This window comes from Eretmochelys imbricata, chromosome 8 (assembly GCF_965152235.1).
Source record: "Eretmochelys imbricata isolate rEreImb1 chromosome 8, rEreImb1.hap1, whole genome shotgun sequence".
NCBI lineage: Eukaryota > Metazoa > Chordata > Testudines > Cheloniidae > Eretmochelys > Eretmochelys imbricata.
The window spans coordinates 32,747,328-32,753,436 of record NC_135579.1 but is presented as its reverse complement, the minus strand read 5'-3'; positions in this window follow the sequence as shown (position 1 = coordinate 32,753,436).

Genomic DNA, 6,109 nt, shown 5'->3' with positions numbered 1-6,109 from the left:
AGCAGGTCAGTTGAAAACATCCATGGCATTTGTTCAATAATCCCATGGGATCTCAGGCCTCCTCAGTGTACTCAATGGGAGGAAAAAATAACTCTTAATGGAAATTTTTAAAAAGAATTTCTAAACATTTGGGCTGGGATCAGAACACTATGCTCTTTGGGGAATGGTCTCTCATATTCTAGGATTGCACAGGCCCAGGTAAAATTAGGCCCTGAGGGAAAGCCCTCTAACGCAGTGGTTCTTAAACTTTTGTATTGGTGACTCCTTTCACATAGCAAGCCTCTGAGTTTGAGACCCCCCACTTATAAATTAAAAACACTTTTTTATATATTTAACACCATTATAAACGCTGGAGGCAAAGCAGGGTTTGGGGTGGAGGCTGACAGCTCGTGACCCCCCCTCCCCATGTAATAACCTCATGACCCCTGTCATAAATATAAAGGGAAGGGTAAACCCCTTTGAAATCCCTCCTGGCCAGGGGAAAGCTCCTCTCACCTGTAAAGGGTTAAGAAGCTAAAGGTAACCTCGCTGGCACCTGACCAAAATGACCAATGAGGGGACAAGATACTTTCAAAAGCTGGGAGGAGGGAGAGAAACAAAGGGTCTGTGTCTGTCTGTATGCTGTGCTTGGCCAGGGATAGACCAGGAATGGAGTCTTAGAACTTTTAGTAAGTAATCTAGCTAGGTATGTGTTAGATTATGATTTCTTTAAATGGCTGAGAAAAGAATTGTGCTGAATAGAATAACTATTTCTGTCTGTGTATCTTTTTTGTAACTTAAGGTTTTGCCTAGAGGGGTTCTCTATGTTTTTGAATCTAATTACCCTGTAAGATATCTACCATCCTGATTTTACAGGGGGGATTTCTTCCTTTCTATTTACTTCTATTTTCTATTAAAAGTCTTCTTGTAAAAAACTGAATGTTTTTTCATTGTTCTCAGATCCAAGGGTTTGGGTCTGTGGTCACCTATGCAAATTGGTGAGGCTTTTTATCCAACATTTCCCAGGAAAGGGGGGGTGCAAGTGTTGGGAGGATTGTTCATTGTTCTTAAGATCCAAGGGTCTGGGTCTGTAGTCACCTAGGCAAATTGGTGAGGCTTTTTACCAAACCTTGTCCAGGAAGTGGGGTGCAGGGTTTTGGGAAGTATTTTGGGGGGAAAGACGCGTCCAAACAGCTCTTCCCCAGTAACCAGTATTAGTTTGGTGGTGGTAGCGGCCATTCCAAGGACCACGGGTGGAATACTTTGTACCTTGGGGAAGTTTTGACCTAAGCTGGTAAAGATAAGCTTAGGAGGTTTTTCATGCAGGTCCCCACATCTGTACCCTAGAGTTCAGAGTGGGGGAGGAACCTTGACAACCCCCCTGAGGGGTCCCGACCCCCAGTTTGAGAACCCTGAGCTAACATCTTGAAGCAGATGCATCGCATCGGCCAGGTGAGTGGCAGCCAGGTAAGTCCCCCTCCCCACCAGTCCGTGCAGCTGCTTGGAGGGGGTATGGCGGGCTCTTGGCACATGCCCCACATGATGGCAGTTGTGGGTTCTGGTAAGCTAAGGTAATGAATTTTTTAAATAAAAGGATATGGCAGAATCAGGGTCCACACCAGGTGCAGGGGTTGACCTGGGATGAGACTGGGAAGGAGATGGGGGAGATTTTGAGAGACCCCAGAGGAAAAGAATGTCAGGAAAAGGGGATGGTGTGCTGGCATGTGGCATACTGGGTAAAATGGGAAGCTGATCTCCTCCAACATATTAAGGATTTGGAGGGGATTGTGGTACAACAACGTTGTTTAATGGAAAAATCCGTACTAGCAGGGAAGTAGCCGATTTAAAGGCATGGGATTCTGCATGGACAGAGGAGTCCTGTGAGGCAGTTTGGCAGGAGAGAGATGAACTGCTGGGGAGAGTAGAAGACTTAGAGGATGAACTGTATCAATGTAAACATGGGGCTAATGAACGGGGGCCCCCAGAACCATCTGCCCCACCAATGGTACTAAAGAAAATACCTCCTCCTCCCTACCCTGAAAATACACTATACCCCTGACTGCCAGTGGACGTTGTACACCAGCGATCCACAGTTACAGCCCCTGTGAGAGAGGCTACTCGGGAGGAACTGCAGGGGGCGGGAATAGTGGCCCGTTTCAGAGTCGGAGGAGCAGGTCCCGCAAGTAGTAGAACGGGTGGAAATCTGCCCCTTGTCCCTGAAGGACTGGGAGGCAGTGCTGGGCTGGCTGGGAAAGGTACCCCAGGGTGATTGGGATCAGTTTGTGCTGTGGCTAGTGGAGGTGGACAGGGAGATGGAGAGTTTGACTCACGAGGACGAGGTGATCATATGGTGTAGTCGTTTGAGACGGGGCCCCTTGGGAATTGATGTGGCAGGGGCCAGGCTGGCACACCCATTTCTAATCCCAGGACAGGTGGAAAAACAGCTGTTCGGTGTGTACTCTTGTACTGCGGGGATGAATAAGATATAGTGAATCCCTGGGGAAACAGGGCGGGATATACTTAATCGCATACAGGCATGGGCATGATGCTGGGTGGATCCCCTGGACGGTCCATGGATGATGCCCCAGGCAGGGGCACCGGGACCTGGTGGGGGTGTGGAGCATGGTAGGGGTGTGGAGTTGCTGGAGAAATGGTTGAAGCTGAGCGATCCACAGTTTGTGGGGCACTTACAGCTGCAGCACCCTGAACTTGTTCTCACTCAGCTGCCTTAGCTGTTGGAGCAGGCAGATGTGTGGAGGCGAATGCATCAGGGGGAAAAGCCAGTCCATGTTATTACACTGGGGGGTCAGTATCAGGCGGAAAGGGGTGGATCAGCCAGGAGGGGAGGATGTAGAGGGAGGGGTCGTGGTCTCGGGGGAGTAGTAGGGACGAGCGGACAGCTACAGAGCAACACATTCAGAGACTTCAGGCTAAACTGACTACCCAGGATATTACCAGATCAGAGGGGAAGTTGCCCCGGACAACTGGGGACTGGGACTGCCTGAAATGCCAGGCACACAACTTTGGTGCCAGGATCCCCGGTCCCACCCCGAACAAGTGGGAGGGACAGAGGTGGGTGTTGCAACTTAGGGGCATCCTGTCCATGTTCTCAGTTTAGAATGGGATGCATCTGGTCACCCCACACTCCAGGGGGCAATCGAAGGGAGTCCCAGGAGGGATTTTTTGATAGACACTGGTGCAACCATCAGTTTAACCACATGGGAGCAGGGGAGACCCTCAGAAGGAACTGCAACAGTTGTAAGGGCAACAAGAGGGGAGACATAATTAACCCTGAGGAGGGGACAGATCAAAGGTACCTGCGGGGAAGGGGAGATTATGTAGGGTTGTAATAATACTCTCAATTTGTTGGGGGCAGGAGATTTACACTAGCTGGGACTTGTACTGGACTTAGCCAGCTCGGTATATCTACGAGGACAGAAGCAGGACAGACAGGGCTATACCATTCCAATAGGGATAGCCACTATGACCATTAAAGCAGCACATGCCCTCCCACCACCCCAGCAGGATGGAAACATCTCTGTGTGGGCTAAGGATAATTTGGATTGTGAAAGGGGTGGTATGGACCCTTCCCCCCAGAAACAGTATCCTATTCCTCGGGAGGCACTGACAGAAATAGGGGCAACTATTGGGGAATTGGAACAGAGGGGACTGATTAGAGTGGTTGCGTCCCCTTGTAATGTTGCTGTGTGGTCAGCGAGAAAGCCAAATGGTACCTGGCACCTCACTGTTAATTACAGGGCACTAAGCGCTCTGGCCAAGTCACCAGCCTCAGTGGTGGCAGTGTACCCTGAAATGTTGGCCTGTATTGGACCCCAATTCCAAATTTTTACCATTTTGGACATAGCTAATGGGTTTTGGTCTCTACAACTAGCTACCTCACGTCAATATAAAACCGCATTCACATGGGAGGGCAGACAATTTTGCTGGACAGTCCTACCCCAGGAATATCGGGATTCCCCTGCAATTTTCCACAGATACATGAAACAAGCTCTGGAGGAGGTGGATTCAGCAAGATGCTTACAATATAATATGTTTACGACCTGCTGCTAATGTCAGGGACAGAGGCAGAAGACAGGGAACTTACTGAGCAAGTCCTGCAGGCTTTGGCAAAAGAGGAGTTAAAAGTCAATAGGAAGAAGGCACAAATGGGACAGACAAGGGTAAATTACCTGGGGTGGAGGGATCTCAAGTGGGAAGGGAGATTGATAAGGGACAGCTGCAATTAATCCAGTCCCTGCAGCTGCCCACCAATGTTAAAAGTTTGCAAAGTTTTCTGGGGCTAACTGAATTTTGCAGGAATTTTATGGCCAATTATGCAGAAATAGCCCAGCTTCTATTCAACCCAATCTGAGCCTCAATTTGGGAATGGTCAGAAAAGTGTAGTGAGGGTACTAAGGAACACATAACCAGTGCTGGTATCCCCAGATGGGGAGAAACCCTTTAACCTGTACCCTTTGGTATCTGACGTTACCACTGGGTGTGCATTAACACACATGTAGGGGGCAAAGGACTGACCTGTGGCCTTTGCCTCCTGACTTTTGAGTGCTGTAGAACTTGAGTATGGATGGTGTGAAAAGGTGATGTTGTGTACCTACTCAGGGTAGGGAAATTCAAATACCTCATGAGAATGCAGAGGTAATAGTCCAGTCCTATCATGACCCCCTCTGGCTGCTAAACATGCATACTATTTTATAGGGACAAACGAGTGGGCAGCGTATTGCAAAGTGGTTATTGGCTCTACAAGCTGAAAACATTACTGCAGAAGTAAGTGGCAAAGGAACCCGCAGTCTGGGTATCCAGATTACACCTGGCTGGCACACCACACCAATGTGAAGCCAGCCCAGGTAAAAACCCAACACCAGGTGTTTTGGGCAGCTAACCCCAATCAGGTAAAGAAGGGGACACTGGTATGGTTTTTGGATGGAAGTTGGGACATGGTGTATATGCAGAGTTAACCATTTTGAAGAATGTAACCCTACAGGTGATATGGCTGCCAAGTTGGAAGAGCCCAAATTTAAAATTGGCTGCAGCCTGGAGCTGAGAATATTCCCTGGTGACCAAACATGAGAACCATTGCAGGAGAGGGTGCACCCAGCACTTTTCAACATCTCCTTTCACTCTATTACATTGGTTGTACACCCTAAGGAATGGCGGGTGGACCAAATTCATCCCAATTGTAGTGCATACATAAAGGGATTGAAACAATTCGATTGGTGGGTAAGGGAGCACACCCAGAGTCGTCAGAAAAGGGGATTGTGGGCAGCAGGGAACACTGCTGGGTGCATGGTACATGGGGGACAAGTGGGTAACCAAACTGATGAGCCAAAATGTGAGATTTCAACGACGAATCAATGAACAACACAGCAACTATCGGCAGTTGCCACAGGATGGAGGACAGCAATAGAGATGAACCTGTAGTTAACTCATTGGGCAGGAGACCTTATGACATGAGTGGGGGATGGCTTCAGAAGACAAACATGGGGAGAAGTGTGTGTAGGTATACAAAATGCTCAGTTAATGTTAATGGCTATCACGAGAGACTTGGTGAGAACAATGGTCTACAGTGTTGAATCAGGCAGCTAGCCCATATTTATCCACACTTGCAAAAACATACCCATCCACCTGGAAAGTAATATCTGCAACCTGTGGGGGCCAGTACTTGTGTAATTGTTACCATTCCACAGGAAGGGAATGCAACTAAGGTGGTCCCCCTGAATCCTATGTGAACAAGAAAAGGAGGAGTGCGTTGGGAACCACTGGGAAATAGATTGGGAGGGTGGAATGATGTGAATTGGACTATCATTACATTTACTAAAATATCCAGCTAATGAGTTTATCCCAAAGTACCTCAACTCCCCTGCTGATAAGAGCACCAGCTGTCTACTAGGCTGCCAAAACCTGCCCCTCAACTTCTATAATGCCTCTGTCAGTATAAAAATCTGCAGTACACTGAAGACAGCACAGGGACAGCCTCAGATTAATACAGGATACTGTAGCAGTCATTTTCTCCTCTTTTCTTGAAATGCTGCTGCATCTCCCATTTGCTACAGACCTTGCTGAAAAATTTAGGACTAGTTTGACACAAGGGGCATTTATCAATCTCACAGTG